Here is a 19,355-nt window from a genome sequence, read left to right on the forward strand (position 1 = left end):
TATCTCAAGAAGATAGGTTTTTCTCTCCTGATGGGATGCAATTCTGACAGAATAACAGTTTCTCTTCTATTTACTAAGGAGCATGTTCATTTCTGTGGACCTCAACTGGGTAACTAACACACAAGGGCAAGTCCAAGTTTTATGGCTCCTGAAGCTTATACAATTTTGAGAGGCCCCTTTAAGGAAACAACGATACAATTACACAGACAAGATTATTAGAGCTCCTTTTAGAACTTTGGAAGGTATCTGTCACAAGTGAGGACCTAAAGCTTACATTTCAATAGCCACACACTCTTACCTCAGGGCCCTTGCACTGCTATTCTTACCAGATATCCACATGTTATTCTTTCCTCCTTCAAGTTTGGTTTATATATCACCTTTTAACCAATGCCTTCTTTGGCTATTATATCAAAAATTGCTTCTTTCCCTTCAAAGTTAACCTGTCTCTGGTGATACTCTTTCACTTATTCCCCACTTCACCCGGTAATAATCTTGTCTGGGCACTTCTTCAGAATATCTGCAAGCTTTAGGGCAGGAGAGTACTCTGATCTCATCTGATTGATGACTTGGAAAGAAAACTGACATGTAGTGTGAGGCTGTTTTGGGGCTAGAGGCTGTAAATCAGGGTGATTCTTCAGAATTGCTTCTCTATCATTCTCCCATTTTAAATAAGCATCCCTTAACATGGAATTTCTTATAGAGCGTCATCTTTCCACGCAAGGAAAACTATTTTTACTTACTCTCTTCAAATGAAAAATTGATATACTCTTTTCAATTTAGGCATGCTTTCTAACTCTTAAGGTTTCCAGTCTTTAAACTTATTAAATGGACATATATGTAGTAAATATCCATGAATCAAACCACTATATGAGAAATTATATTTTATTTTTAGTGGAATCTTTATCTCTCTTTCACCCCCTGCCTTGTCCTTCCCTTCCCCTCCCTCCCTCCCTCCCTCCCTTCCTCCTTCCCTTCCTTCCTTCCTTCCTTCCTTCCTTCCTTCCTTCTTCCTTCCTTCCTTCCTTCCTTCCTTGCTTCCTTCTGCCTTGCCGTTTTGTAGCAAACAGTTACAGATTCTACAACACAGGAAAACATATAGGGGCAAATTAGTAGCTCTAAAAACCAGGTAGGGTCTTGCCTCCTATGAAACAATGACTCTTGGGGGTGTATGTGAACTTTGGTGGTTTCCATCAAGAAATGCTGCTGAGACTCTTCATCTGTATGCACCACTGAAAAATATTTTTACTATTGATTTTCCTCCAGCATTGATCTACCACCTGACGCCATCAATAATGAGGTTTGTCGGCTGATATCTTAGGCTGTCTATATATATATATATTTTTTTTTCTGGTGGAAGAGGAGCTAGTAGTAAAGCAGGAAGAAAGGTTGATAACTTGAACTTGGGAATTTGCAACCAACCCATCAACTTCACTGAGTCACTACTCCCAGCCCTTCTTCTGCCCCCATTTTGTTTGTCTTATCACTTTATTACTTGATAGGAAGTCTTCCATCGGATTGGACTCCTGAGTATTGCTATTTTTCAGTTTGGTATGCAATGGAATGCAAATTAAATGAGACAATTATCTGTGGCAAAGTGTTTCCTTGATGCTGGAAGAATGCTTTTTCTTTTGCTTCTCTTAAAAATCTGAAGGCATCTAAAAAGCTGATTCAACTAAATACTTAGTGAGAAACCAATTCTGTAAACTATGCCACTTTCATTTATTGAAGTTAGCCCATGTTTGGGCCTAAAGGGAGAATTTTCTGAAACACATGTCTATTTCACTGTGGCAGAATGCTTCCTTTTACAAAGCAATAATATGGGGAAAAAGTAGAAAGTAGATAGTCAGCATTCCCTTATCCCTTGTAAAATAAAATGAAAATGCAGATACCCTTCTGTCAAGGTCCTGATCTTGGATAAAATTATATACCAAAATTTGGCAAAGCACGTTTTGGGAGATACGTATTCATTATTGTGCATGAACTTAACTATGTATTGATTATTCTAAGTGGTACAGATGGAAACAGCCATTTCTCTGGATTCAGAATATTGAATTATGAGAGGTGAGGGGAAAAATTCTCACTGACAGGTCAAGATAAAATTATTTAAGAAACAAGATGGGAAAGCACATAATTTTATGTATGATATATCTGATTGTTTTTGCCTCCATACATTTTAAATATTTCTAATCATAATAGATGACTTTTATTAAAAACATAGGTTAGACATAAAGAATTTCTAGTATTTTACCCTTTTATTAGAAATGAATATAGCCACCTATTTAAATTAATTATATGTATTAATATCAAAGGATTTTTCAACACGTTCATCCTATTTTTCAATGAGCTATAAATGTAGCAACTGAATATTTGTTTGAACTTTGTGTGTCTATAAAACACAAGTAATTTTATATGTAGTATACATTTGCAGTTCCCTGTGTGAAAGATAAGCCCTGGAGTTGGCCAACACATAAACTGGACAGTTATATCCTGACGTTCTGATATACTTGGAAGCAGGATTGGTGAGTCATAGAATACGCAAATATTTCATTACAGACTGCTGGATTGCTCTATAAATCAGCATTTGCTCTCCTACTAGCACTTATCCTACTCTCTAGTTTTTGCCAGCATTCAATGTTATCTTTCTGGTTCTTGCCATTCGTGTAAGCCTGTGCTATGTGGTCCTCTCTTATCTGAAGTTACTCATGCGAAAGCCTAACCACCTTTTATCTCCTGCAGTATTCCTCACAGTTTTCGCATTGGGTTCCGGATGTACCATCTTTCCTGTACCTCCTGAGATATCTACTGGGTTGGGTTTAGAGAACGAAAACTGAGCTAATGAGCTGGTGCCAGATCACAAATGTTTTGAAAACATGCATGGTCCTGAGTGTGTGTGTGTGTGTGTGTGTGTGCGTGTGTGTGTATATCTTAATTTTATTCTAGCTGTGTTTTCACCTCTGCTTCAGTTCTATTTCAGTTTGAGTCACCTGTTCTAAGTGTTCTGAATATATTCCCCCTTTTGCTGGGCCCCTTAGATGTGTTCTTTCTTTTATCTTGGTATTGGGCCTCAAGTTCAACTTCTGGGATGCAAGAAGCAACAGCAATCCCATAAGTAATGAGAGGCCCAGGAGCCAAGTGGTTTACTAAATAGTCATCTCTTCTCAAGAAAACAGGCAAGAGCTTCTGTACCCACTACATCTGGAAAGACTATGAGTATCCCAGCCTTAACTGCAGCAAATACTTTGTTTACCTGGCCAACACCCTTCAGCTGCAGGGGGGCCAGTTTGATCAGCTAGCTGCTCCTTGCAGGCATGCTCATGGAGGGTACCATACCCAGTCTTTCATGGTTCACAGAATGCCTAAGGCCAAACAGCAGTCAGGAAGAAAGAACATTTAAGATAGAAAGAAGATGCAATAGAACCAAATGCTGCAAAAATTGCTTAAAAAAGCAATCAGAAAACTGAAAGAAAAAAATCCTTGCATTTTGGATGTAATTTACGTCTTTTTCCCATAGTGATGTCATAAAATTTCAGAGAAAAAGCAAGGAATGACAGTAAGGATATAGAAACTACTACTGCAATATGGACTCTTTTTAATGGAATTTCTGATAAAAATGATATGCAGGTATAAAAAAATCAGATAAGTAGATGTAGACACAGGGTCAGGGGTCAAGGGATGTTTTAAATTTCATTAATGGGCAATCTTGAATGTGTTTCAGTAGAGTATGAGGCAGGATAATCAGCTAAGAGAAATGAAAGTTCACAATGGTGCAAGGGCAGTGATGTGCTGAAGCTTACAGGAGCTAATCGCTGAGTTTTCAGGAATTTTGAGAGATAGTTGTTAAACATGGCTATTATTAAAATGTAAATTACATAAATTTATAGTTAAATTATATTAAAGTGAAGGTAATAAATACTCAAGAGTCATGGTTTCCTAATTATTTTACTACCTTTCACTGTTAATAATACTCTTGAGATTATTTATGTCTATTGTGTCTGAGAACAGGTACCAGGTTGTATTTGGTGGAAAGGCCATATGAAGGTATGCTACTTACCAAACGTTGCTTCCCCACTCTGCATTCAGTGATGTCACGTTAGTAGTTTGGAATCAGCCATGGCTGGAAGCATTTACAGTTTGAAAATCAGCAAATGCTACAAATTTGGGCTTGTTTGTGTTGTTTTCAAAGGGCTGTTGATTGAACATTTACTAGCACACCACTAGGTAAAGCTTGTGAGGGCGATGGTGAATATTTTGAGTGGCCACTCAGGAATAGGAGATCACTGTTCTGACAGTTGGCCACTGACTGATAATGGAAGGTCAATGCCACTTGGACCAGGCTGAAGTTAGTAAATAACGATTGTCAAAGTAATGTATCGCACAGGCAAGCCAGGTGTGAAAATAGCAAAAGTTTTGGGTTGATTGAATTCTTTGCATGCAGAGTCTGGGGTGGAAGAATAGAAGTAATTGAACTGTAACACCTTGAAGTCTCAGCCAGTTATACAGAGTAGTGAGTTCAAGAGGAGGCTAATGTATTGGGAGAAAGGGATGGTAGTCTGGAACTAGAAAGTTTAATGAGGTGAAGCCCAGATGTAGCTGAAATGATCAAGAGGAAGAGGGAATATGACGCAGAATTGTAATCAGAGTGGGATTTTGGAATTTGAGATTCCAGATGGAGCCATTGCCAGACCCCGGGTGTGAGGGTGATTATGAGTTTGCTCAAGTTTACCATAAGGGTAGATATAGTGGGATAAGAAGTTGTCTTGGGTCATAAATTTGGATTGTTGGAAGAGTAATTCAAATGAGTTGAAGATACCAAGGATGATGGCAGGAATTGAGGTAGTAAACTGAGGACGATATAGGAGTTGGAGTGGATAGCTTCACTGGGCTGGATCTAATCCCTCTGGAGGGTTTTTGTGTCTAAGAATATTTTTCAGCAAGAATGTCTTGTGTGGCATTACATAAGTAGGGCTACTTTATCAGCCACTATCACTCATAGGCAATAGCTGCTCTGGGTATAGACAGTGTATTGGAATTTTACTGTAAAAATATTTTTAATGTTTTACAAAGTATAATTTGCTTAACATTCTCTATAATTTCCAATAAAACTGATATACTGTTATGTTTATGGGTTGAGGACAGTGGCTGGATGTCATGCTTAAAGCATGATTTACTTTTTCTAACTCACTGGTTCCCTACTGCTTCAGGCCACTGCAGAGATTTTTTTCTTTTTCTGTTTTGCATGTTCATAAACAACTAAGGCAATACCTTACTTGTTTTTCTCTGTTGAATTCTTAAGTGTTTTCAAGTTGTTGGTACTGCAGCATATTTTCCAGAATTTATTTTAGTATTTATTATTGCTCACTTCTTTTACTATTCCCTCTAGATGTCATTTCCCTCTTCCACCTTTAGTAAGGGCATCATATTGGACTCTGTAAAGCATTAGTTCTCAATTTTGCCTTTCATTTTTGAAACAAAGAGTATATATAAAAATCATTTTGTCCTTTACTATTGCATCTGCTTATAGCAGTTTAAGCCATTATTTTTCTTCCAAGGTTTTGAAAGTAGGCACTTAGCTCATATTTCTTAATGATGTGCTCTTCAAAATGTGGGTGACATCATTGAACACATGTATTTGTAATAATACATTTTCCAAAACCTTGCTGTCTGAATCTCCTGCTTGGTGCTACTCAGGGGAGATTAAAATTCAGCCAATAACAACAGGTTATTCTCCTACCTTTTTTCTTTTTTTTTTTTTTTTTACCTTTTTTCATTCATTATCAGTATAGCCATGGTTTTAACAAGAGTAAATGGCTTACCACACAGGATTGATCTGGAACCCTTTGATAGGTCAGTGGATGGATCAGGGACATCTATTCTTCAAATATCATTAACAAAGAGTGTTTCTTACATTGGACTATGCAAAGATGGAGGAGAAAGGCATCCTTGAGGGAATGTGTGAGGTGTGTATGTGTGTGTGTGTGTATGTATGTATGAATTAGCAAGACAATCATTTACACAGACACAAACACACAAAAACTCAGTGTCTCCAATCAAATTCCATTTTATTCTCTACCTGAAGATAAACATTTAAAACTGGTTGTTTAATCTCATATTTTTATGCAGGTTAGTTTAGTCTTTTATCACTGGTATCTGAAAATGGTGGGGATTTTCATAAGCCATAAGGGGAAGAAGAAAGTAGTAATTTTAAAGTCCAGGCCAAGTCTGGCTGAGTACTTTGTGAAACTTGGGTATCAATAACTAAAGTAATTGGGGGGTGGAGAATGTTTTGCTTCCATTAATTATGGGAGGTTGTTTATATAGCGAAAGGAATCAGATTTGGTGTCCCACAGTCATGATTTTAAACTTTGTTGTGTGGTCTTTGGGAGCAATTTAACATTTCTGAATCTCAGATAGGATCTATAATTTGAGGATAATATCTGTATTAACTGTTTTGGATATGATTATATGAGACAGTTTATTTAAAAATCTGACACTGTACCTAGTATAGAGTAAGTCTTCAACAAATATGGGTTCCCATGTCTCTAACCCTAGATCATTTGTTTTACAATCATCTATCAAGGTGCTAAAAAGTTACAGTATCTATATATGCAATTTCTAAAATTTGAATTAGATTTTCAATATACTACCTAACTAAAAAGTCTTGAAACTTGAAATAAGTGGTTATTATTTATATTTCAGATTCTTAAAAGCACATGTGAGATTTAAGAAATGCTCACATAGAAAACAATAAACTATTAGTGGAAAAGGAAATTTACATAAATGTCAGTCTTCTAATATTCTAGGGGTAATCACCATCATAGCTGTATCGGTAATGCATTTCCATATGAAGGATTTGCTGCTTTATTCTTACCTCTAGGAAAATATTCTGTTATCTCCACCAGATGATTAAACTATAGGTTTTTATTTTTTGAATCTTAGATTTTTGAAGTTATAAAGTGTTTTACAGCCTTGAGATTACCACTTTTAAACTTAATAACTTTAAAACCTGAAACTGTTTTTGATCACACTAAATATCTTATATTGTTCTTTGCTAAATTAAAATCTTAATGGGGCATAATAAAATATTTCTTCCTCTTATTTCAAAGACCTGCTAAGATATCATGTCCTGTTGGTCAGTGTATTTAATGTTACTATGCATGATTTATTATACATGTTATATTTTCTCTTACGGCTTTTCTTTCCGTTAAGTAATAATTTGATATTAAAAATTGTTATCAAAATTTATATATAAATGGTGACACTGAGACTTTTTGAGAAATAGGGAAAATGAGTTTATTAACTTTTCAGTTAAAGTAAATCTTAATGAAAACTTTTGAGTTTCATGTTATTTTTATTCAAAAAATAAAAATGAATCACATTTTATAGGAAAATTGACTGTGTTCTCTATATAACTGGCCATTAGAAACTAGACCTATTTGTTTTCATTTAAATGTCTTGCACTGATAATTACAAAATGACATAAATTCTTTGTGTTTTTTTGTTTGTTTGTTTGTTTTTGAGATGGAGTCTCGGAGTCTCGCTCTGTCGCCCAGGCTGGAGTGCAGTGGTATGATCTTGGCTCACTGCAAGCTCCACCTACCAGATTCACGCCATTCTCCTGCCTCAGCCTCCCGAGTAGCTGGGACTACAGGCGCCCGCCACCACACCTGGCTAATTTTTTGTATTTTTAGTAGAGACGGGGTTTCACTGTGTTAGCCAGGATGGTCTCAATCTCCTGACCTCGTGATCCACCCGCCTCAGCCTCCCAAAGTGCTGGGATTACAGGCGTGAGCCACCACACCAGGCCAATTCTTTGTGGTTTTATTTAAAGTATACAGTATATATTCCTGCATTGTTAAGATTACCTGTGTTTTAAATGGGGATGTGGGCCAGGCGCGATGGCTCACGCCTGTAATCCCAGCACTTTGGGAGGCCAAGGTGGGCGGATCACCTGAGGTTAGGAGTTTGACATCAGCCTGCCCAATATGGTGAAACCCTGTCTCTACTAAAGATACAAAAATTAATCGGGCATAGTGGCAAGCGCCTGTAATCCTAGTTACTCGGGAGGTTGAGCCAGGATAATCGCTTGAACCCTGGAAGAGGTTGCAGTAAACGACAGTAAACCGAGATTGCGCCACCGCACTCCAGCCTGGGCAGCAGCGAGTGAGACTCCGTCTACAAAAAGAAAAGAAAAAAAAAAAAGATGTGTTCACAAATGCTAATTTTTAAATAGAAAAAAAATTTGCTGATTTTCCCCAAATAAAAACAACAATAAAAAAATAAAAAACAACTGGCTAAAATTACTTTTAAAAATGTGAAGGAATCACATTATACCTTAATCCTATCCTAGTGTTGGTTGCTAGGAGAACATTTGATGCAAATTAATCAGTAAACATCTAGCAGCCAGCTACCTGAGGAGAAGGGAAGTGGGAGAGATTTAGAAGCTGGCCAGCAGGGAAACTGCTGATGGGAAAATGACTGTCAAGGGTTTTTTTATACATACCAGCGGCATCACACTGGGATTCAATTTTTTTTTTTTTCTCTAGCATTCCTGTAGGTAAGGAGGAGAAAAGAAAGAAGGAAAAATTGGAAAGATAAATGGGGTCTTTCCAGTGAAGGTGAGCTTGATTTTTGTCTGTTGAACTTTGGCAAGACAGCAAGGGTTGAATTAATTAATGATTAATAACAAGTAAAAATTACTGAGAATGGAGCAGGGTACGAAATGCTACCTAGATATTTGTATTTTAATTTTGTTATGCATCATATATCCTATTTGAAAATAATGTTTTCATAATCAACAAAAACAACAGAACAGTTTAGGTGTAAGCAACAGTCTTCCTTGCCCTAAAATGTCATCTAGGAGTAGATTCTAGGGTGTTTTAGGAAGACTTAAGGATACATTCCTACCCATTTTAAAATTAAAATAATGCTTCAAATATCAATAAAATGAGAATATAATTGCTTTTGTAAATTTTAGTGGAATTTTGGGGTACTCAAAAAAGGATTTAGGTCATTGGTCTCACATCTATGGAAGCAAAGTGTCAGTCCTGGTAGAGCCGGAGAAGTTTGCGGAACAGGAAACAGTTACTTTGGTTTGCTGGGCCTGGGGTCCTTAATTCCTAATTTAAGTCCTTTCAAACAGTTGTTTTTTTTTTTAACTAGTGCGGAAAATTAAAAGGTGGAATTCAGTTTATAGAATATTACTTTGTGATGAATTTAGGAGGACACAAATACTTTATGTTTAGACATAAATACAGTTGTCTTTTCAGATCTGTGTGCGATGTGTCCGTGGATTCAACCAACCCTGAATCAAAAATATTTGGGAAAAAAAAAAGAATAACTGCATCTGTACTGAACATATACACACTTTTTTCTTGTTATTATTCCTTAATCAATACAGCATAACTATTTACATAGCATTTATATTGCATTAGGTATCATAAGTAATCTAGAGATGATTTAAAGGAACAGAAAGATCTGAGTAGGTTACATGCAAATCTGATACCATTTTAGATAAAGGACTTGAGCATCCGAGGATTTTTGTATCCACAGGAGTTTCTGGAACCAATTTCCCACAAATACCGATAGATGACCATGTCTATGAAAATACATAAACACAGAAATATCCTACAAACTACAAGAGAAATAAAAGAATAAAAATGGTTTTTAATTGTACAAAAACCTATTTAAATGTTTTTTAAAAAGAGGACAAAATTTTGTGTGGTTAGGGAGTTTATTATTTTTGTGTTGAAAATAAATCTTTTTAACTTTTCTTTAATAAGGAAGTTAAGTTTATTTATATAGCTTATCTTTTAAGTGAGTTTACTTACACATATTTCAGTTACAAAATGTATTTCAATTTTAATTCAAAGTGAAAAGTAATGAGTTCTCTCTAGAATTCTGCCATACGTGATGTTTGATCTAAGTCCTAAGACATTGACTAAAGATTAATTTTCTTTATTTTTGTATAAAATGGTAATTTCTTCAATAAGTTTAATTTTATGCTGCATTTAAAAATTATCTGGCAATAACTTATGTAAAATACAGTCTCATTTCCTTTCAGTATTTTTTAAGTAAGGCTCTGGAGAAATAAATAAATCTACCAATATGTAGACCACGGAACTATATAACCAACATGGATGCTAGGGGCGAAGAAGCTCAAAGTGAGATATTAGGCCCCTGACCTCAAGGAGATTACCATCTGGCTTTACAGTTAAAATTAAAACAAACACATGAAACAGTTAGTGAAAATGTTACCTTTTTGGTACAGAGCATGCTTTAGAGGAGTTTGGAAACAAGAGTGTTTGGAAGCTTCTATAGAAACCACTCTATTGAGGGGATGAACTGAATGGATGCTGAAAAATGAGGAGACATTGTAAACAGCTGTGTTGCCTTAAAGTTATAATATGTTTTATAATTCAGTATTAAGGAAGCAACTGATATCAACTAATTTGCCTTTGGATATTGCAAATGATATTCAGCTTATCCATTTCACCATGGTATGTTAACACAGAAAATATTCACACATAGATAGCTCTACATAAGAAAAATTAACTAGATAATGATTCTATATGGTTAATAATAATACAATTACTATATATTAAAATATATTAATTTTATATGTAGCAAGGTCTAGAATTGTGAAAATGCTATCTGTAAAGACACAATTTGTAATAAAAGATAATTTAATTAAGGGGTTTTAAAATCCTCTATGAAGTTGCTGTTTACCTAAATTAATTATTTCCTTCAAAATAAACAGTGTTATATTGTTTTCAGACAGCTGTATGAAAAGTTGCGGAAAATGGAAAAAGCACAACATCTAAGCAAAAACTAAAACAGAAATATTGAACTAAATTATTCAATATCAATATATTAATTTCCTGAATATACAATGGATCTACACATACAACACACGTGGACTATTGCTTTTACCTCTTCTTTTTCTAAGGAAAATGTAGACCACTTTAGTGCACTAAATTGTCTTATAATCATATGGCCCATATTGAGTAGTTATAATTTGTCTATAATAATAAATTATTATATAAAAGTTGCCCATTTAAATGTTTATAATAACCATATAAAGCTCATCTTTACTTTAGTGCAGACTTCTTTCCCATATGCTGGTGTACCCACAGGTATTGACAAATCTTTTTAACGTGAACTCCCTTGTATTTGTTCATCCTTCAGTGTGTCTCACAGTGGTCCAGTAAGATCACATTTTATCCAGGTTTTCATGATAGACTCTGGGGCATCAGGTTTAACTATCGTCTCCAAGGCATTTGATCTCCAATTTCTATTGCATATATTCTTTGTGCTCTTCCTATCAAGACTGTGATGGTTAATTTTATGTGTCAACTTGATTGAGCCATGAGGCGGACCGACATTTGGTCAAACATTATTCTGAGGGTGTCTGTGAGAGTGTTTCTCGATGAGATTAACATCTGAGTTGGTAGACTGAGTAAAAGAGATTGTCCTTCCTAATGTGGGCAGGTCAATTCAATCAGCAGGAAACCTGAACAGAACAAAATAGCTTGCCCACCCTCAAGTAACTCGGAATTCCTCCTGCCTTTCTTAGCTGTGACATTTTTCTTTTACCTGCATTTAGACTTGAATGGAAGCATCCACTCATCCTGTGTTTTTAGCCTCCGGGCCTCCAGACTGGAACTTATACCACTGATTCTTCTGAATCTTAGGCCTTTGGACTTGGACTGGAACTAAACCATCAGCTCTTCTTGTTCTACCACTTGCAGACTGTATATCTTGGGACATGCCAACCTCTGTAATCACGTGAGCCAATTCCTTTTAATAAATTTCTTTATATATGCATCCTATTGGTTCTATTTCTCTGGATAAATCTAATACAAAATCTTTGGCAATTCTGGATTTTGTAATAATCTCTTAATTGCTCTCTAGTTTTATGCCCTTCCCATGATCTTCTACACACCTGTAACAGTTATATCTCTTGAATGCAAAACTCTTTAGGTCTTTCCCTTGCTTAAAATTCCTCCTTGGGACCTCATCCATTTTAGGGTAAAACACAGCTGCTAACTTATCAAATAAAGTACCTTAATGATTTAGACCAAACTTGTTGGCCCTAGGTTTTTCCTTCCTTCTAGCAAAACTGAAAAAGTTCCAGTTTCCTGAACCAAGCTTCCTTGAGCCCCCGTATATTTGCACTACTCACTTTACCTATAAGGTTATTTCTCCTATTCTCCCATCGTCCACTTATCTAACCCATATTCTTCCTTAACACTTGGCTTGTGTTTTATTTTGACCTAGAAGCCACCCTTTAGTTTCTTCTTCTTCCTTCTTTTAAATTTCCTCTTATAGTATGGTTGTAACAGTTGATTTTTCACATCTATATTTCAAACAAAATGATAAAATCCCTGAGGAGGGGAATCATATAAAATAATTTTACTAAGTGCTTAGCAGAGAGCATATAGTAGGTATCCACTAAAGCTCTGCTGAATATGTGAATGAATGAACCTTATCAATATCGATTAAATTTACTTTAAAAAACACATGGTTTCATATTTAAAACATTAAAAGTTTATTTCAGAAATTTATTTAATTATGAATTATTAACTCCTATTTCTAATATTCTTTATTTATCCTGCCAGATCAACCCTGCTGTGTGCCTCCAGAGGCTGACATTTTTAAATTTAATTAATAGGACCTCTTGCCCTCTGGACTGAGATGGATTTCCTCCAATAGGTATAGACAAAAGATTAGAAAATAGAAGTTGAGGGAGGTTGGGGTTTTATTCCCATAGCACCTTCCCTGCCAAGCCATGAGCTGGCAGTAGACATAATCCTCTTTTAAGCTATCTGTTACTCTCTGGGGTCTAATACTTGCTTCCTTCCTTTGCCCATCAGTCCTGGTGTGGCAACAACTACCCACTATTATCCTGGGAAGACTGACTGACTGACTTACTTTCTTTCTTTCTTTCTTTCTTTCTTTCTTTTTTTTTTTTTTTTTGAGATGGAGTTTTGCTCTTGTGCCCAGGCAGGAGTACAATGGCACAGTCTCAGCTCACTGCAACCTCTGCCTGCTGAGTTCCAGGGGATTCTTCTGCCTCAGCCTCCCAAGTAGCTGGGATTACAGGCACCTGCCACCACGCCTGGCTAATTTGTGTGTGTGTGTGTGTGTGTGTGTGTGTGTGTGTGTGTGTGTGTGTGTCTGTGTGTTTTAGTAAAGACAGGGTTTCACCATGTTGGCCAGGCTGGTCTTGAATTACTGACCTCAGGTGATCCACCCGCCTCAGCCTCCCAAAGTGCTGGGATGACAGGCATGAGCCACTGTGCCCAGCCGACTTTACTTTCTATTGCTAGTTTCATTTAAGTTATCCACACTTTGGTAAAAATCACTTCTTAAGTTTTCTCAAGTACCCTGTTGGACAATGACACCAGCGTCTTGCCAAGACTATGACTAATGGCAATATAGAGTCTTCCCCCACAGCGTGACTTAATTTAATAATCCAACATGATACCACAATAACTTTACCATTGAGGTCATATGTTGGTCTCATCAAACATATTAAATGTGTCAATAATTCTACAATAGGCCAAGCCATATAATCACAGGAAATCTAGTATCTTTTTAAGAGACTAAAAGCATCTTATAGCTTTAAAGTGCTTTTCATTTGAAAAGATGGTTTAAATTAATTATCTAATTTGATTATCTCACTTATAAATAGTTTACTGGACAAACAGTAGAAATGCTGAAAATAGGCCGTTTTAAAAAGCTGATTTCAATTTTGTTAAAAATTTTAAAAATAATTTAAATTAAAATGTGTTCTTACTACAAATAATCCAATGTTTTCATCAATGCTGCTTAGGAATATAATATTACCCCAACTCAGTTGTCAATAAAAATGACAATTACAGTGCTTGGTGCCTACATGCTTCCCTGGTAGTACCTTAGGGAACTGAGTGTCTCAAGGCAGCCAGTGCATCTTGTAGCACCACTAGATGTGCTCCACTCACACTCTTTTGCCCAATGTAAAACTAAATGTAAAACAGAAAAATGACATTCCCTTTAGTGTTAGAAGCAGTATGTATAAGCCTACATAGTGCAAAAAGTGTTTTCAGATGTGTTCTGTAGATACTGCATTTCAGTCTCTGCCACGTGGGAGTGCTTCTAGAGCTTTTCATTGTCTTTTCCAGAAGGAAAGCACTAAATGCCACCTTTTTTTCTGCACAGTTGTTATGCTTCTTAGTTTCTAATTCACAGGAAACTGCAGAAACACCAACAGTATCTGTCCCATGATATAGTTTGGTGGGACAGAATTTATTCTGCCCTTTTGCCATTTTGATAAAAAATATAAATATATATGCAGGATTTTAAAAGGGTGTAGGAGATGGATACATTTTTATGATTAGACACTTTTGACAATGAAGAAATTTTGTTTCTCCAAAATTCATGCAAACTACTGCATTCTTGAAAGTTCTCAGATTCTAGAGGTCAAATTATCTTATACATTTTAGGTAAAAAGGCTGATTAGGTTGCCCCTGAGAGCTACTATTCCTGAAAGCAACATTTAGAAGGTTTAAAATTCAAGATGCTTCTTGCAGAAACAACTGAGTTTTCTGAGAGCTTCTTCAGCCTCATGTTATGCAGGTAGAGTGCACTTGAAGAATACCCCTGAACAGATTCTTTCATGGTGTTTTTTTTTTTTTTTTTTTTTTTTTTTAAATATAGTGCCTGTATATATCTGGTAGGATACTCAAAAGACACTCCTTTTAAGTATGTCATTTAAATTTGATAAAACTGCACAAAGAGATTGGTCTCAGGACTGTATTGATGTACATAGCACTTTTGTTATATAACTAGTACTATGTCCATATTAAAGCAATAGAACAGAGATGGCAGAAACAGAAAGGGAATTTAATGCAAAAGCTCTGTACCTTGTTAACTTCACGTATAAATTGAAACTCTGTAGTGTCCTGAAAAGTCTCAGATGCAAATTCAAGTTTAATAACTGAATTTTCCCCCAGGCCCTGTTAATTTCACAAGGAAAAATTGCAGAATACGTTAGACAACTGTATACACACAGTGGCAATTTTTACAAGTATATGAGCAATTCCATTCTTATTGTAATTTAAACAACCTATTAATTAGCTAATCAAAGTATATTATTGACAATGGATTCTATCTCCTGTAATCAGACTCAAACTGGAAGTGTCTCAAGGGAGCGTGAGGCATGGAGGAAGAATTCAAAGAGTGTTTCAGGTTAGTAACAGAGGTGATTTTTGAGTGTTTACTGCACCTCCTTCCAACACATACACACAAAGTACATATCAGAATGGTTACCCATCTAGTCAGACTGACTGCCAGCAAGTCTCAGTACATTTGGCTCATTATTGGTTCTGCTATCAATGGGTATCTCTTCCTCAAAAGAAAAACTTAAATAAATAGCATTTAAATATTATCAGAAGATAGGAAGGGAAAAGTTTATTTTCACATCAAATCATGCACAGTTCCTGGATGCTGACATCTACTCTTTATTACATCAGACATCCATTGGTAAAGGTTTCATCCATTGGGTCTATTCACCATCGTCCTTTGGTGAAAGTGTTTCTGTAATCCTCATTGTAGGCTGCTCTTAACAGAACTTTCATCGCCCTCTATGTTTGGCACATCGATTGCGTAGTCTAGTACCATGCCATAGTCTATAAAACTCTTTAGAAATGATTTTTTTAACAAAGTATGTGAATTTCACTCCAAATATGGTTGGGTAATGCAGTGCAAGGTCCTATAGCAATAAAAAGTCAGTTGGTTTCAGATTGTCTTACAGAATCTAACCCAGAGTAAGTGATTAGTTTGTTGAATGGAGGCATCATCTGTGGAAAACCAGAGTGTGCTAGACAGTCTTTGATTCTTTTCTAAAAGAAACTCACTATTTAAGACGTTTTCTTTAAGACTTCATTGACTAGACTAGAAACACGTATGCCTCACTACTCAGGGCAAATTCCTTCTAGCCTAAGTGTCTTGCCACCTCTCCTTAGAAGTGGGTGGATTGCTCTTTCCAAATCTTTGCTTTTGATATAAGAAACAATGGAGATAAGAAATCAAAAATAAACATTAGAAATATACCTAAATGTAAAACAAAAACTAAATACCCAAATAAGAGACAAAAGCTCCCTCAGCTATGAGATATGACTCTATTTCCTGGAGCTTACAAGAGAACTAGTTTCATTTAGAATTTCAGCATGTTTATTCACTTTTAAAAACTATGTCATCCTTGCAGAGAATTTGTGTGATAATGTCTGTTTTAACATCATGCAACCGATAGTTCACAGTTCACAAAATTTCTAGAATAGAGGTCAGTAATTTTTGTCTGTAAAGGGCCAGGTAGAATATCTTTTGAGCATTGTGGGACAGAGTATTTGTGGCAACTACTGAGCATTGCCTTTGTAGTCGAAGAGTAGCCAATATGAAAAAGAATGACAATATGAAAAAGAATGGGTATAGCTGTGTTCCAATAAACTATACTTTATAAACACAGACTGTAGGCCAGATTTATTTTGGACATCATTGTTTGCAGACCCACAATCTAGAATGTGACGTGAAGTCTGGCCTTAGAGACAGAATTCACTATCCTTTGCCTGCTAAATTTCAGCCAGAAATAATGCTCCCTTTCTGGAATTCACTTCTCAAATGAATATATAAACAAAATTCAGTGATACAAAGTGATGTTGTTTTCTTACATTCCAACCTGACAGCTCCCATGGGTGGAAGGGGGAAAGGGAAATTTATTATTGTTTTAATATTTAGCTTCTTTATAATACTATATAAGAAACACATTTATGGTATAAAGTGGTATGATTAACTAGGAAGACAAGTATGTAATTGTCATACTGAAATGCACAGAAGTAGCTAGATATTTTTTATTTAGTAGTTACACCCATTAAGTAGATCAGTGGTGTAGGACAGATGCAGCATTGGATAGATCCCACCCCAGTAGAAGAAAAGGGATTATTTAAACTGTACATTACACAGTGTCACATTATATGAAGTTACTGCTACATCAGGTGACACAGAAGAAACTGATATTACATGACCTGATGCAAATTCAAATGGAAAATTTGGAGCATACAAATGGATTAAACACCCTTGAAAATCAGGTAGAGTACAATTCCAGAGGATTTCAGGTCATTCAGAAATGCTATTATCTCCCAGCTAAGAAATGTCGACTGTTTTGTTAGTGATCACACTGAAGCATGAAATTGGGGAGGAAGACTGTTAATGGGTCAGTTAAGGTAAGAATTCTGAAATATTATTTTAAGGTGGAATGTTGTGACAAATATGTGGCAAAATGTAAAATTACCTCTCAGAAAAATCTGTGTTTATTTTCAGTCACTATTTATAGTATGGAAAATGTATTTTGACTGGAAAATCCCACTTGAAAAGTTCTTACCCTAAAAAACTCACAGACCTTATCAGAATAGGTCTATCACTGTCCTTACACACTACCACTTTCTTCTTGGAAAACAACTTATATACCATATAAAATGTATACTTTTTTCTAAAAATAGCATTTTATAGTGCTTTAGAAAGAGGTTTTCTTTTTCCTTTATATTATAAAACTACTTATGAACATATAGAGGGATGAGTTAACAAATGTGTTAAAGCCGGAGTTTGCAAACACAAGTTAGCCAATAAAGGTTTACTGTCTGGTAAACTCTACTGATGACAAAGTCTTAAGTAATAGATAGTTGCCAATCAGATGAATTAAACTTTAAAAAATATAGATTTTAAATACATAATGTCAGATTACTTAACAAACTGCTTTCTTTAATTTCCTTTAAGAAAAGTATTGCTTGATTTTTCCTCCTTTCTTCAGTTTTGTGTGTGTGTGTGTGTGTGTGTGTGTAAGACACAGAATTATTCGATTTTTAAAATGAAGCCAATAAGAATTGAAGATTTATTAGTTGGTGCACGTTATATTGATAGGGGAATGCTGGCAAGGGAAGAGCATGGTTCCTTTAAATGATACAGAATGGGGGAAGGGAAGTGCTGGAGAGAAAGGCGGGTCCCTGGCTAGGGCTCCACCCCCAGGGACCTAGTTGAGCACAGGCATTTCCTGCCCAAATGCTGTATTTCCCAAGACCACCTGGACCTGCCACGCCCCTGGGGCCTATAAAAACCCGAGACCCTGGCGTGCAGACACACAGGTGGCCATAACTCCAGAGAAGCACATCAGCGGTAGAAGACTCAAGCGGCTGGTCCTCCAGAGGACCTCTAGAGGAGCATGTTGGCAGAAAAACACACACCGCCAGGCACCTGCACGCCGGCAGGCCATTGATTGAGGGGACTAGGCGGAGTTTGGCCGGGACAGTTGGAGGAAAGCCGGGGCCACCTAGCGGCCCAACTCCAGGAGAAAATCGTCTGCCTCTGGCTCCTCCATCAGCTGAGAGCTACTTCCACTCAATAAAACTTTGTACTCATTCTCCAATCCCACATGTGATCCGATTCTTCCGGTACACCAAGGCAAGAACCCGGGATACAGAAAGCCCTCTGTCCTTGCGACAAGGTAGAGGTTCTAATTGAGCGGACTCAACACAAGACACCTATAGACGGCAAATTAAAAGAGCACCCCGTAACACACGCCCACTGCGGCTTCAGGAGCTGTAAACGTTCACCCCTAGACACTGCCGTGGAGTCAGAGCCCCACAGCCTGCCTATCTGTATGCTCCCCTAGAAGTTTGAGCAGCGGGGCACTGAAGAAGCAAGCCACACCCACATCGCACGCCCTGCGAGGGGGATGACGGAACCTTTCCCGTTTCAATATGACCGCAGGTATTTAAATGGTTTTTAATAAAAGATATTTACTGTGGGAAATTAGAACCATCCAAATCTTTAAACTTAATGCATAGGAAATAGATGGAGAAAATATTGGTAGAAAGTTATAAAATCTTTACTACTAAAATTTAAATGATTTATTGTAAGAAATGCATTTAACAACAGATTATATGGCTGCTTTCTTCATTTACTAAATTTGTAGCACTTGCTACCTGTGCTTTGTGTTATCAATAGTAAGTGGCCATACTTTTCACTTTGAGGGCACAGAGTGTTTTTTCACCTTTTTAATCCTAACTACTGCCCATTCACCTAAACACCAAAGTCTCTTGGCCAGTGTCCTTTCAGACATCATAGATGCAAAATAAATGTATTTTTGAATGAGTGAATGTAGTAAAGGAGGTATACCTGTGTATAATGCTCTCTCCAGAGATGATACCATGAAATTACTTTCTAATGACTACTTTTAGGTCTTTAATCATCAAATTCATTAACCTGCTAAGTAACACTACTCTAAAATAATGTAATCAGTGAGCCAGTTTAGCATACTTTAAATT

Source organism: Nomascus leucogenys, chromosome 3 (genome assembly GCF_006542625.1).
Source record: "Nomascus leucogenys isolate Asia chromosome 3, Asia_NLE_v1, whole genome shotgun sequence".
NCBI classification, from domain to species: Eukaryota; Metazoa; Chordata; class Mammalia; order Primates; family Hylobatidae; genus Nomascus; species Nomascus leucogenys.